Here is a 15,463-nt window from a genome sequence, read left to right as displayed (position 1 = left end):
TTATGAATAGAAGGACTTTTAGTTGAAAACATTTCTGCAAGAAATCTGCTGCATGAGAATATACCCGTAAAGGGGTTATCCATCACTTTTTTCCCAGCGCCACCTCTATCCACGGGTTGAGTGTGGTATTGCAACATTTACTTCTATGAAACTGAGCTGCAATGCCATACACAAACTGAGAACTAGAATGGAGCTGTTTCTTGAATAAAGCTGCTATGTTTTTCTAATCCTGGATGACCCCTTCAAGCCAAAAAGGCTGATTAACAGGAGAGAATTATCCACTGCAAAAGATTAATTCCACTTTTTATGTTTGTTATATTTTGGTTAGTAATTGAATTATCTTGACATCTCTTTCTGTTACTGGTGCGTAGAGGCAGACTCGGCTCCCAGCATGCAAAAAATAAAGATTAAATGACTGTATGAGAAAGGAAAAAGCAATAGAAAATATAATAATTCATAACCAGACAGCACTTAACACTTTGGGACGTGCTGTGGTAACTGTAGGGCTTCATATATGTCTCTATAGTATTGGAACAAACATTTTGGTAGTAGGTTATAGTCCCTGTTTCTACAGCATTTCTGTTCCTATGACCGCATGATAACACTCTGTAAGTTTAGTGTTATCATAGGGACATTGTATGGAGTAAAATCCCAAGAGGCCTTGTTCTTGCCAGAAACAATCTTATTTTTACCCGAGTCAGGCTGTACAAGTAGATTTACAATGGTAGACATAGAGATCTTCCACCATGGCAACCAATCGGCCCCCCATGACGACTGACAGGACAACCTCCTACATGCCACAATCGCTATTGATCACAGCATTTAGAGGAATAAATGACCAGCATCAATGCGATCGCTGATGACGGTCTTTAGTGGCTAGTGTCAGCTAGAGATGCGCGGTGGGGGAACGATGATTTTAGGTCTGGCCCTAAATGAACGATCAGCCCATGACACGAGCATCATTTGATCGTTCTCTGTATTCCACCGAGCGATAATCGGCCGAATCGGGCTGAATGGGGCCGATTTGGCCGATTATCGTTCCTGTGGAATAGGGCCCATAGTCCTGAATATGGGATTAACTCCTAAGCCAGTCAGGAAGGGGTTAAAAAGTCAAACCAAGTAGATGTATTTGGCATCACAACTCTTTACCACTTAACTCTTGGGTGATTGTCTGTAAGCAACTACGTACAAAGAGACAATATCCATAATTTTTTTTTTAGTAATTGTCTACACAATCTGTTAGGCTATTTCCACACTGTACAAATAAGAGAAAAGGTGTCCCTTTTTTATTTTTTAAATAATTATGTCTGCTATTACTGAATTATAATAGAAGTCAATGGAATGCATTGAAGTGAATGAAATGATGGCCGCCCAATGTATATAGTGTATTAAATATCGGACTGACGGACAGAAAAAAACATCATATGAACATCAGATCAGATCCCCTGCACAGACTCACAGCAACTTCTATCTGCCTGCTGCCACTATTAGTTAAAACAAAGGAGTTTACAAAATATATTTACAAATAAAATTCAATAATAAACAGTATACAGTAAGCTCCACCTAGTGGTGGCTGCAAGCATGAAGACTTTTATCATTTAACATTATGTTTTGTCGGATGTGGAACTTTGTATGAGAGAAACGGAGCACTGACCACAATAAGGATATACACAAAAAAATGTGGAGTCTAAAATAATATAATAATAAAAGGCAGAGACTTTAGTGTATACCTAATGGGATAGACAAATAGGGTAATTGTATAAGGGAAGCTTTACACTATTAACACTATAACAAGGAAAGTGGTGTCTACACAGAATATCAAAGCATTGGCTGGAGTAGGATCAATACTGGGAGTGCAGAATTGGAACCAATAACTGGAATAATGTGGGAACTGTAGATAAGAATGCTCCATTCTGAATTTTTATCATGGGAAATGCTTCCAAGACTTTTCTAATTACAATTCAATATGCATCAAACAAACTCCTTTTTCCTGCCAGGGTTCAGAGAGGTTCTCACGCAAACAGCTGGTATTGTGAGTGATGACACAAATAAAGTGCATTACGTACAACTTTGAACACAGTTTTGTATTTAGCTGAAAAACTTAGCGCTAATTTTATTATCTATCATTATAGTAGTTGGAGCTCAGTTTTCTGATACAGAGCTCCAAATCTCTTGTACAGTCACACAGTGGAGGTAAATGATAGAATTTTGAGAGCCTGTAGCTGCCACTAGGGGAGCTCAGGAGCTCACTGAGGACTGTGAGTTCATTAATAGTCTTATAAAATTTTATACGGTAGGTCCCCCTACTGGTGGATGCAGGACATACCAAGGTTTTGACGGATCGAGGTCTAAGTCTTCGCTAGAATGAACCCTTCTTGCTTTTGGAGATGGATTTAATTAAAATCTATAATGCCTGTTACCTGCAACAAGATAGGCGCAATCTCTCTGAAGTCTCTATGACGCCAAAAATTATTTAACGTGACAGTGACAAAACAAAATGAATTACTTCCAGTTTCTAGTCCATGGGTTCTTTAAAGGTGGAAACATACTAATAAAATTAGAAGATGCTAAAACAATGACTCTTTTGTGTCTTGCAGGGCCCTCTAGAGTTTAATATGTGAATAACTCCATAGATGTCTTCATGCTTCTTCTGTGGGGTAGTGGTACAAGTGGAGGTGGCACCGTTAATGTGTGACACAATTACGGATGTATGGCCGATCCCACCAGTCAACTTCCTCCTCTTTGGAAGTTTACATTCATTCATATGAATGTGTCTAACATTTCAGGTAGGTTTTACGATATGTAGAGCGCTTGATCAGTGTAAAAGTAAAAGTCTGTTGAATGCCTTGCACATCTGGGGTTCAGATCTTACCAGGCCACTTCTGCGCGGAGTTTATACTGTATGTTTTGCCCATGTTTGTGCCGATTTCCTCAGGGTACTCTGGTAACTTCCCAAACTCTAATAAACTTACCGAATTAAGAGCCTCATTGAGGACAGGGATTAATGTGATAATGTCTGTAGTTCTGTGGAATATGTCAGTGCTATATAACTTATTATAATAAATAAATGAGAACTCTGTAGTTTTACTGTGGGGTTGAAATGTATTATAACGCATTCTGCAAATCCTATTTTTGCTCGGAAGGTCTATAAAGTGTACACGTTACAATGCCAGATTGTGTTGTGACTTGGTAGTACATTAATACATGACATGTTTGTATAGGTTTCGTTTGTTTATATATGTATGTACAGTTTTTTGTATAACTAAGATGATCACAGAAAACAGAAGTGAATATAACATTGAAACTTTAAAGGGGTAGAAAATTATTCACTAAATAACACACATTACAAAGTTATACAACTTTGTAATGTATGTTATGTTAGTGAATGGCCCCCTTCCCCGTGTCCCCCCCACCCCCGGAAGTGTAGTGCACTATACATACCTGATTCGTGTCGACCCCAGCCGCCATCTTGGGGACAATGACGCCGTCTTCGGGAGGCCGGCCGGCCGGACCGCACCAGCCCTCCTTCATGCCAGCCCCCCTCTGCCGCGTCATCAGCTGCTTAGCCGCGAGTGGCTGAGCATAACTAAGCTCAGCCAATCGCTGCTGAGCAGCTGATGATGCATCCCTCATGCCAGCCCCCCTCTGCCGCGTCATCAGCTGCTCAGCCGCGATTCGCTGAGCTTAGTTATGCTCAGCCAATCACGGCTGAGCAGCTGATGACGTGGCAGAGGGGGGCCGGCATGAGGGATGGCTGCAGCGGTTCAGCCGGCCCCCGAAGATTACATCATTGTCACAAGATGGCGGCCGGGGGTCGACACGAATCAGGTAAGTATAGTGCATCACACTTCCGGGTTTAGCGTTGGTGGGGGGAAACATGGGGAAGGGGGCCATTCACTAACATAACATACATTACAAAGTTGTATAATGTGTGGTATTTTGTGAATAATTGCTTAGCGCCGCACTACCCCTATAATGGTTTGAATCTTTCCTTGAATCTATCCCTTGCCTGAGACTTTTTTATACCTTTGCATATCGGTACAATGATGAATATTCAGTAACTTATGTATCCATTCCCTACTGGTGTATCTTAATATTTTTTTATATGATTGTATCCATCCCCTGACTTATTATAGCTGAATTCTCTTGGGCTTTTACAACTAGTTGGTTGTTCCACCTATGATTTAGGTATGTCCAAGTGTTAAGGGGATGGGGGTGAATGGTGCCTGCCATTAGCCATTGGCACAGGAGAGCTCCTCGGAGAACTCTATTATTGATTGCTGTTACTGGAAAGTGCAGGAAAGTGACACAATGCTGCCCCAAGTCTACCTATATAGAATATTTATAACACATACCCTACATGTAACCTACCACTGCTTCTTACCATGACCTTGCCAGGACTAATCTATGAACAACTGCCAAGTATGCAAATACATGTCAGCACCATGAAAAATGTCTCTGCCAATTTCCTACTGTGTCTGTTTACAATATTCCGTAGATGTAATAAGTTCTAATCATGCAACCCAAGGGGGTAGAGCGGGATTGCCATACCCCACCACCACCCACAAGTGTGGAGCTTACTTGGCAGTGAAAGAGTTACTGACAAGCTATGGTTAACCCAGCCATAGGACAACTCTGCCTAGATTTAGTGCTTAATAACAGTTCAGCTTTCTTCCTTTTATCTTTACATGAAAGCCAGAGGATTCCCTGGTGAGGTTATGAGAAACGTATTTCACCAGCTGCCAGGATCCGCAGCAGCAGCTGCCTTCCCCCCATCTTTATTAGCACACCACTGTGAGCACAAGGCATGGGTGCAGGGTAAAGTTTAGGGCACTACATGGGTAAAATTGGAGGTGAAATAGATAATAAGACAAATAGATCGAATGATAATCACATCCATCATGATCAAAACCTTTGCATAGCTTTTCAGCCTTTGAATATAAATAATAACCCGAGGTGTAGTGACCACAGTTGCAAATGGAAAAAAAACTGTGACTCTTACCTCGCCCATGTGCACAGTGTTGCAGAGAGCAACTTGGGGTAAGATGAGAGGCAGCGCTATATTAAAGGTTTTACAATGCTGGATAACCCCTTTAATTTATAAAAGTCTCTTACAAAGTGCATGTGTCACCTAAATTCTCTTTTACTGATTAGAAATACATACTACAACTTGTTCTTTTATTCTAATCTGTTTTTATTTTCTGACTTTAATTTTTATATATTTCGCTATTTGTACATTGTTATGAAGGCTGCCATATTGCCCAACAACATTTAGTGAAAGACTCATGGACATAGACGAAATACATAGACTCTTTCCCCTTGAGATGAATGTAAAACATCATTGAGCTCGCATCATTCTACAGGAAGCTGCTATTGTCTTGTAATAATGCTATTTACCTACTGGTGTCACATGACTAGAGTTGATTGTACCTCTGGAAATCCTAGGTTCAATCAAACTTCACGAACCTGCCGCATTTGATTGCTGAAGCCTTCCCGATCCGCGGTGAAGGAGGAGACTGCCCAGGTACCGCCTGGAATTACCTAGGCTGAATCCCGGAATTCCAGGCGGTACCCGGGCAGTCTCTTCCTGCCCCACGGACCGGGAAGGCATCAGCAATCAAATGCGGCAGGTTCATCAATGTTTGAGTTCGATTGAACCTAGGATTTCCCGAGGTTCAATCAACTCTATACATGACGCTGTAATGCTGTATAGATCACTTTACAACAGATTCCTCCTATCACTACAGACAGAACAGGAAGTCTCAGCTTAGCTTTAGCCCGAGTGGTGAGAATGAAAACTTCAGAAAATGAGAATAAGAATTTCAGTATTATTTCATAACTAGATAGACAAATGGAAAATTAGAAAACAAAAGTCACCAAAAATTCTTTAAAAATGTTTAACATAAAAACATTATTTAATTAATAAGTCATTTTCTGATGACACATTCCCTTTTAATTCATAGACCACATTCAGGCATGGATGATTTCCTGTGGATTTGCAAGATGGTTTTAATTGTATTTTTTAATAAAAACTTACATTACATTGTGATTTGGTGGAACTGCCTACACTTATTACGGTGAGCAATTTTTAACGATTAACAATAAACGATCGCACACGAGATTGTTTTTAGTTAACCTAAAATCGTTCACCATATTACACAGAATGATAGTTGTTAGATACGATCCTTACTACGATCGTTATTGCGATTGTTACTATGATCGTTTATTCCTTCTGATTCCAGCAAAACAATGAACAATGTGCAATTACATTGAACGATTAGTGAAAAAATGCGGAACTTGAGCGAACGAATGTGGAATTATAGCGAACGATTAGCGAACAATTAGCAAACAATTAACGATAATTAAAGGTTCAGATCTAAATCAACGATCAACGACTCACGAGCAATTTTTTGATCGTTGCCTGCAATTACACAGAACGATTTTTCGCATGATAATCGCCTCGTGTAATAGGGCCCTTAAAGGGAAATATGAGCAGATTCATCTAATCTACCCTAATTAAGGGCCCTATTACGCCAACAGATGTCTGACAAATTATCAGAAATTTGTTTTAGCCAAAGCCAGGAATGGATTTAAAAAGAGAAGAAATCTCAATAGGGCCCTATGTGGTCTAACTAGAGGCAGTGTTTACACTAGACTGTGCACTCCCTGGGGGCAGGGTTTACACTAGACTGTGCACTCCCCGGGGGCAGGGTTTACACTAGACTGTGCACTCCCCGGGGGCAGGGTTTACACTAGACTGTGCACTCCCCGGGGGCAGGGTTTACACTAGACTGTGCACTTCCCGGGGGCAGGGTTTACACTAGACTGTGCACTCCCCGCGGGTAGGGTTTACACTAGACTGGTAGGGCAGCAGTTATACTAGACTGTGCTCTCCTCGAGGGATTACACAACACTGGACTGGGGGACCACATTTAGGCCTGTGCACAGACTGGGCGAGCAGGGCTTTCATTAGACTGTACACTGACTAGGGGCAGGGTTTTCACTAAACAGTATACTGATCAGTTGCATAATTTACACTACACTGTGAAAGGATCATTGTCAGCGTTTACATTAGACATTAAAGGGGTTTTCAGAGTTATATTTTTACTTCTGACCTCTGGGCCTACCAGGAATCTTTATAACTGCGCCCTGACAAGTAAAAATAACTCTGACAACCCCTTTATTCAAATTGGTGCATTAAAGGTGACCCCTTTTTTGAGCCAATTTATGATTGGGAAGAGATAGGGAAATATTTTTGTGTATAGAGCACAGGGAAATGGGGCCATCCACATTTTGCTGTAGAACCCATAGGACCATACCACTGATAATAATTGTTTCCATTTACTGACAGGGAGCAGAGATCTTTGTAGACAGATGCTATGCAACATGGTCACATTGTATACAAGAGAAGAGAGTAAGGCCATTATCAGACATGGCAAAACAGAGGCCGTTCTCTGACATGACCGTATCACAGAACGGCCGCTGTTTGAGATGTTCAACCCTGCCGATACTGCAGAAAACACTATGGACGGAATTTCATATGTGCTAATGCGATCGGCCATTGTGGTTAAACAACGGCCATTGTTGCATGTTTGCACCAACGGCCGTTGTTTAATAAATTAAAAAAAATACACAGTGTGAACTTGGCCTAAGAGTCATTTTTTTTCATATCTCAGTCATACACTTGGTGATAAGAAATTTTGTTATACATTATATTTAAGACACCAATCACGCCAATGCTGGCTTCACAGCTACATTGTTCATTATTGGCATATAATGTTCTTCTGAGACTGTATATGATAGAGATGGGGGAAGAGGATCAACTTTTTGTATGGGAGACATCATTATTGCTAGAGTCTGCCTACTGTGAACTGACTTTACAGAAAACTGACATTTAGAGACAGGGCCTGCAAAGGGAAAAACTGCTGATAAATGACATGACAGGTGACTTGTATTTTCTTTTACCCATGCAGATCTTCAAATATACATGTAGTAGTAGAGCAGAACAATGTTAATTTTGTATTCAAAAGGAGCAAATTCCATGTGAAAATCAGCACAGATTTTTATCATGTAAATGGGGCCTAAATGTGTGATTATCTTCAGAGGCATAGCTACCATAGAGGCAGACCACGCCACTGCTATGGGTCCCTTGCACTAAGGCCCATTTGTGATGAATGCCGACAGTTAAATGCTGTGGCGCTCTGACTGACAGATCAAGAAGTCATTGGATTCCGGCCCTGCCAGTCTCTGTTTTGCCAGAGTAAGCATTCCACTTCCAGCCCCCCCATACACATTCTGTAATGTCACCTGTGTGTTGGGGAGCTGGGAGAATGAAAGAACGCCGGGCCAGGTGAATATGTGGGAGCGCCCATACAGGATTCATGGGGCCCTGTACAGTTAACTGTTATGATGCCCCTTGAATCCTAGCTACGCCCCTGATCTGAGCTCGCATGTAGCAATATGAGTTTGATTGTGAACAAGAAAACAAAACCAGCACAAAATTAAAAAAGTAGTTTGTTTACAAGGCCTCCACATAAGATTTTATTTGTGTATAATGATGACTTTTACTTTACAATCATATAGATAAATCCTATGTATATTTCATAGCAAATATTGCTGAATCACCAGAATGGACACGTTCCAAGGTGCCTTATATTACAGGATTCCTGCTGACAGGAAGAGAAGATCTGACAGGCTCACTTTATTATACCCCCTTCCCCTGCTATGCCGCAGTGAATCTGTCAGTAAAGTATGAGGGGGCAGGTCAGGGACATAGTAAGTTTACTGTGAACTGCTGAACAAATGTTCAATGCAGTTCAGGCCTCCAATACTTTATTATCACTGTTCACATTGCAAAAGTTTGCTTTATTTCATTTAAATTTAAAGGCTTAAAAATACTAAAAGTAAAATAGTAAATCCATCAGTCATCTGGGAACGAGCATGCTGGAGGAGCTGAGCAGACTGATATATAGTTTTTTTAGAAAAGTTCCTTTATAACATGTAATTTATTCGTTCTAGTCATAGTAGTCAAGTGGGTGGCCCTACTCAGTGATTGACAGCTAATTGGGACCACCTACATGACTGCCAAGCCCAGAATGAATGAGTTAAATGATGAGTTACACTGTGACTTTTTAAAATAAATAATATATCAATATGACTGGCTCCTCCCGCTCTATAACATGTTGGCTGCAGAGTAGACTGCCATATAAACATGGCAGGTTTACTTAGAATAGAATCAATAGAGCCACGTCACAGAGCGGAGGGGTTTCATCACACTGGGGGGTGCTTCATGCCGGGCTGGTGCTCAGGAATAGACCAGAGCCATGTGCGGGAACCGGGCAGCGGTTCAAAAAAAGGAGTAAATGCACACAGAAAGGGGTCGGCACCAACCCTACCAGTGTGTTAGGCTCTGTGCAGGAGGAATACATGGGGTGCTTACCAAAATAGGGAAAGTCTCTGGAAAATCCAATATTCACGTAGATGCAATGAAGAGGGTAGCACTCACCATCGGTTGAATATTTCATAACTGTTATCACAAAAAGCAGGACAAAGTGCGGCCATTATTAAGGCAGACGCCAAGCAGGTAAGTGGTAACAGTCTGTTTTGCGGTGTAACGCTTCTACGGACCTCCTACGAAATGCACATCATCACTCCTATAGTCATGTGACTAGTGATGATAAGACAAATCATGTGGAGCATAAATTATAAATATCAAGATCATATAAAACTTAATACAAAAAAACAGTACAAAAATGCATAAAAACAAAACAGGTATCCATCAGCATGTCATATCAGAAAACTAATGCACATCTAATGCAAGAGGTGTCACTTCCATGTCATTCTCTAATGTGTTCTTTAGGCTAAAGAATGACCTAATAGGTAATTTTCATTGTGGCAACTGCAAACCATGCAAGCAGATACATAGGTACTAACTTAATTCTCAATAGTCGAGATACATGTAAAGGACTTTATAGATTGTAAGCCCTTGTGGGCAGGGTCCTCTTCCCCCATGTGCCTTCATGTAATGTGTCCTGATCTTGTACTGTTCCTGCTTGCTACCCTTATCTATTGTATAGCGCTCTGGAATTAAGGGAGCTTTATATATAAATAAATAAATAAATAAATAAAAATAAATAATAATACTAATAATATATTTTGCAAGACTAATTTTGTGGTGTATGTCATGTTTTGCTCATGTGGACATTTCTAGAAAAAGAGCATTACATATACATATTAACCCCTTAGCGACCCATGACGTATCTGATACATCATGGTGCCGCGGGGGGTGTTCAGAGCGGGGTCCCGCTCTGAACGGCGCTGATCCCGGCTGACACGTGCAGCCGGGCAGTGCCTCTATTCGCCGGCGCAGGTCCCGTTGCCGCGCCGGCTAATTAAGCCTCTAAGTGCAGCTGTCAAACCTGACAGCTGCACTTAGAGGCACTGCGCCGCACGTCCCTGGTGTCTAGTGGGACGGATCTCCCCCCCGCGATGCGATCGCGGGGGGGAGATCCGTTCTTCTGCAGCAGGCCATAGTAATCTATGACCGATCTAATCGATCTTTGCTGTGTGTATACACAGCATTGATCTCTATGTGAGATCAGTGCTGTCTATATACAAGTCCCCCAGGGGGGCTTCTAGTTACAGTAAAAAAAAAAGTAAAAAAGTGTTTTTATTAATAAAAAATCCCCTCCCCTAATAAAAGTCCAAATCACCCCCCTTTTCCCATTTTATAAATATAAATAAATAAATAAACATATTTAGTATCGCCACGCGTAATCGCCTGAACTATTAATTAATCACATTCCTGATCTCGCACGGTAAACGGCGTCAGCGCAAAAAAATTCCAAAGTGCAAAATTGCGCATTTTTGGTCGCATTAAATCCATAAAAAATGTAATAAAAAACGATCAAAAAGTCATATATGCGCAATCAAGGTACCGATAGAAAGAACGCATCATGGCGCAAAAAATGACACCTGACAAAGCCCCATAGACCAAAGGATAAAAGCGCTATAAGCCTGGGAATGGAGCGATTTTAAGGAACGTATATTTGTTAACAATGGTTTGAATTTTTTAAAAGCCATCAGATACAATATAAGTTATACATGTTATATATCATAGTAATCGTAACGACTTGAGGAACATGCATAACAAGTCAGTTTTACCATAGGACGGACGGCGTAAATGCAAAACTCCCCGAAGTCAAAACAAATTCGTTTTTTTTTCAATTTGACAGCGCAAATGATTTTTTCCGGTTTCGCAGCATATGTTATGGAAAAACAATGCCTGTCATTGCAAAGTACAATTGGTTTCGCAAAAAATAAGCGCTCATATACGTCTCTAGGTGAAAAAATGCAAGCGCTATGGACTTTTAAACTTAAAATGGAATAAGCAAAAGCGCAAAAACGAAAATAGGCTTTGACCTTAAGGGGTTAAAGAACACCTATATTCTGTGAGGACAGGATCTGGAGCACCTAGATTCATTGAACACATTAGAGAATTACATGGAAGTGACACCTCTTGCATTAGATTTGCCAGTAAAGGGTGCAAGGAGTCAAAGGGCAAGGTAGACACAGGGGCGGTCCTGTCATTTCTGGGGCCCCAAGCGAAGTTATGTCTGGGCCCCCCCCCTAGACACGCGTTCCAAAACAATAGACCGATGTGTGTTGCCCCCAGTAGTATATGCCCCTTGTGCGCTACCGCCAGTAATATATACTCCTTGTGTGCTGCCCCCAATAGTATATAGACCCCTGTGTGTTCCACCAGTTATATATAGCCCCCCCGTGTGCTCTCCCTGAAGTATATAGACCTCCTGTGTGCTGCCCCAGTTGTATATAGACCCCCTGTGTGCTGCCCCCAGTTGTATATACCCCCTGTGTGCTCCCACACTAGTATATAGGCCCCCTGTGTGCTCCCTCAGGGGTATTTAGCCCCCTGGGTGCTCCCCCACTATGATAAAGACCTCCTGTGTGCTCCCCCACTTGGATATAGAGCCCTGTGTGCTCCTCCAGTAGTATATAAACCCCCTGTATGGTTCCCCCAGGAGTATATAGACCCCCCTGTGTGCCCCACCAGTATTATATAGACCCCTTGTGTGCTGCTCCAGTAGTAAACAGACCCCTGTGTGCTCCCCCAGTTAATTTTAGACCACCTGTGTGCCTCACAAGTAGTATATAAACCCCCTGTATGTTCCCCCAGTAGTATATAGACCCCCTGTGTGCCCCACCAGTAGTATATAGACCCCTGTGTGCTCCCCCAGTAGTATATAGCCCCCCTGTGTTCTCCCCCACTTGGATATAGACCTCCTGTGTGCTCTCCAAGTTGTATATAGAGCCTATTCTGCTGCTCCGAGTAGTATATAAACCCCCTGTGTGCTGCCCCCAGTAGTATATAGACCCCTCTGTGAAGCCCCAGTAGTCTATAGCCCCTCTGTGTGCTCCCCCCATTTATATAGACCCCCGAAGAAGACCCCCCCAGTTAAACAGACCTCTGTGTGCTCCCCCTCCCATATAGTATATAACCCAATAAAACAAACACTTATACTCACCTGGGTCCGGGCGTCTCCTCTTCTCTTCACTCTTGTGGCCGCAGGAAGGGTTTTCCCTGCGATTACAAGAGACCGCACTCCCCTTGTCCTGGCGCCGATGCTCCAGTGATGTCACTGGAGCGCCGGCACCACAAGGACAAAGCTGCCACAAGCGGCCACAAGAGTGACTGACAGGAAGGGGTCAATGTCTCCCGCCCTGTCAGTGCTGCTGCATGTAACTATGAGCGATAATTACGAGTGCTCATAGTTACAGTTCAGATGGCAGCAGCGAGCAGGGCAGTAGCCCTGTCCAGTGGTCTTGAGCACAAGAGCGTGGTGTGGGGGCCCCCCTGGATGTTGGGGGCCCCAAGCGATCGCTTGGGGTGCTTGGTGCCAAAGACCGCCACTGGATAGACACCGTATGCTCCTTAGATTTGAGACTCAATGGATATTGTGTTTAGAGGCTGAAGGTCCTGGAGGCCTCAATGATAAAGTGGATCATCGTTTTCTGATATGACATGCTGATGGATACCTGTTTTGGTTTTATGCATTTTTGTTGGGATTCGGACCCCCGCAGCATGGCTCACTTGTACCAGCAGGTGAGGGTTAGCCACTTACCTCCATCCTGTTGGATCTTCGATCTGCACATAGATCTATGTGCAATATAAGAAAGAAAAAAGTTTGAAAATATGTAAAAAAGAAAAAACCCTAATAAAATGCCCTTATACACATTAATATTACCCCCTTTGCCATAATACAAATAAAAATATATATAAAAAAAATATATATAAACATATTATATATCCTAGCATGCGGAATTGTCCAATCTATTAAAATAGAACAATATTGTTCACACATGGTAAATAAAAAGCGAAAAAAAACCAAACACTTATATGATACCACTAAAAACTAGAGATCATGGCAGTAAAAATGACAACCCCAACTAGCCCTGTAGGTGGAAAAATAAAAGCACTATAGCTTTTAGATGACGAGAAGAGCATTGCTTCCATTTGACCTGGACATCTGTGCATCAGGGCTGAAGGGGTTAAGGCACATTAGAGAAAAAAAGAAGTTTCCCTGTAATGTGTTCTAATATTTCCAGATTAATTTATTGTTCCATCGTCCTCTGCAATCTCTTTTCTCTCAAGAACCCTTTACTGACTGAGGCGGCTTTGAATACACTGAGAATTTGTCTTTATCTTGAAGGGAATCCATTGCGCAGAACGAATCTTGGATCCTTTTGATGGAAAAACTCCAGTGAACCATTGACTGTCCATAGAGGATGTTAGCACACTGATGAAAATTGTCTCCAATTCTGATGTGATCTGACAGCTTGTACCTGCAATACACTGACACTTTAAGTATGGGAGAGAAAGAAGAGGTGGAGCACTAGAGGTGCAGACTGCAGAATGCACAAGACTCAAATGTATCTCTTGCCTTTTGTATGCCAGGGAAATTTAGGTCAGCCCTAATCCAGGCTTAAAATCAAAAGCATAAGTCGTTTCTTTGTAGGAATATAGAAAAGGTACATGATACCCCAAGAGGGTTGTGAGCAGCCCACAGCTTTTCATCAGTTGCTCATCTCCATCTGTATGGGATTGGCGTGCACATAAAGAGATGTATACATTTCAAAGCCGAGCGGCAGCACAAGGTCCATTCATAAAGGGTAGACAAGTGTAGACTGTAGGCTAGTAAAGAGCTAATAATCAGTATGAGAGGTTAATTTCCCAAATGATTACAAGAGTGAGTGGGCAAGTAAAACCCCCTATAAATCTAATAGCATCAGAATCTTACTCACCTACAATACATCACAGTTTGCAAAATGACTAGTGTAATATATTATAGGCAATATTATAGTAATTATATTCTTGTACATAGTGAAGCGTATTGTAATAATTCAATTCTTGCGAATTGGGCACAGTATTATACTAGTTATCCACGAACTGGAGAGAATGGAACCGCTGCACATCCCATCTATGGCTGACACTAATGCCGCTAGGCCTATATTAAAAATCAACACCAGAGTGTCTGTATATGAATTGATCAAGCCATATTGCCCCGTGTACCACCACGCAGGTATACTAGTTATATTCTTGTACATAGAGGACACCTGTGGGCAGTGTTATAACAATTACTGTATATGATTACATATAGGTGACAGTGTTGTAGCAGTTATATTATTGTGCATGGGGGTAGTATTATAATAGGCATATTATTTTATATGGGGCAATATTATAGAAGTTATATTCATATACATAGGAGTCAGTATTATAGTAGTTCTATTCTTCCATATAGGGGCAGTATTGCAGCATATATATTCTTGTTCACAGTTGCAGTGTTATAGTAGTTATATTCTTGTACTGTACATAAGAGGCAGAATTATAGTAGTTATATTCTTGTACATAGGGGCAGTGTTACAGTAGTTATATTCTTGTACATAGGGGCAGTGTTACAGTAGTTATATTCTTGTACATAGGAGGCAGAATTATAGTAGTTATATTCTTATACATAGGAGACAGTCAGATATTGTAGTAGCTATATTCTTTTATTAAAAAAAAGGGGGGGGGGGATATAGTAGTTATATTCCTAATATAGGAGACAGTAGTAGTAGTAGTAGTAGTAGTAGTATATTCTTCTATATAGGGGAAAATATGACATGGTTCTATTGTATATTTGAGGAGTTCGTATGTAGTTTTGTCTATTATATTTTTAGATTGAATTGTTACTGTTCTTGTAGTTATTCTAGTATTACTATAGTATTTTCACATTTATATTTTTGTACATAAGAACAGTTTTATAGTATTATATTTTTCTATTGTGTTCTACTTTTTTCTAAGTAATCCATTGGGAAACATAAAATAATGGATACAAGGTTTAAGATTTTGATAAAGTAAATTCTTACTTTACTTTTCATACAACTCTACTACTATATTAATATT

General features: G+C 41.1%; 1 protein-coding gene across 4 annotated transcripts in view; it reads left to right on the top strand.

The window, feature by feature from the left end:
* The window catches only part of LOC138788681 (G-protein coupled receptor 22-like), a 155,363-nt gene that overhangs the window by 115,905 nt on the left and 23,995 nt on the right, over nt 1-15,463 (top strand). For 3 of the 4 annotated variants that reach the window (XM_069966787.1, XM_069966786.1, XM_069966788.1), the window contains one exon: nt 2,598-2,786. The gene's annotated coding sequence lies outside the window, so the exon portion shown is untranslated. Of the gene's footprint in view, nt 1-2,597; nt 2,787-13,891; nt 13,920-15,463 lie in introns of those variants that run through there. The other variant, XM_069966789.1, reaches the window with a different exon arrangement.

The sequence above is a fragment of the Dendropsophus ebraccatus genome, chromosome 4 (assembly GCF_027789765.1).
Source record: "Dendropsophus ebraccatus isolate aDenEbr1 chromosome 4, aDenEbr1.pat, whole genome shotgun sequence".
NCBI classification, from domain to species: Eukaryota; Metazoa; Chordata; class Amphibia; order Anura; family Hylidae; genus Dendropsophus; species Dendropsophus ebraccatus.
Note: the sequence above shows the minus strand (reverse complement) of the source record. Positions and strands in the feature narration are given on the sequence as shown.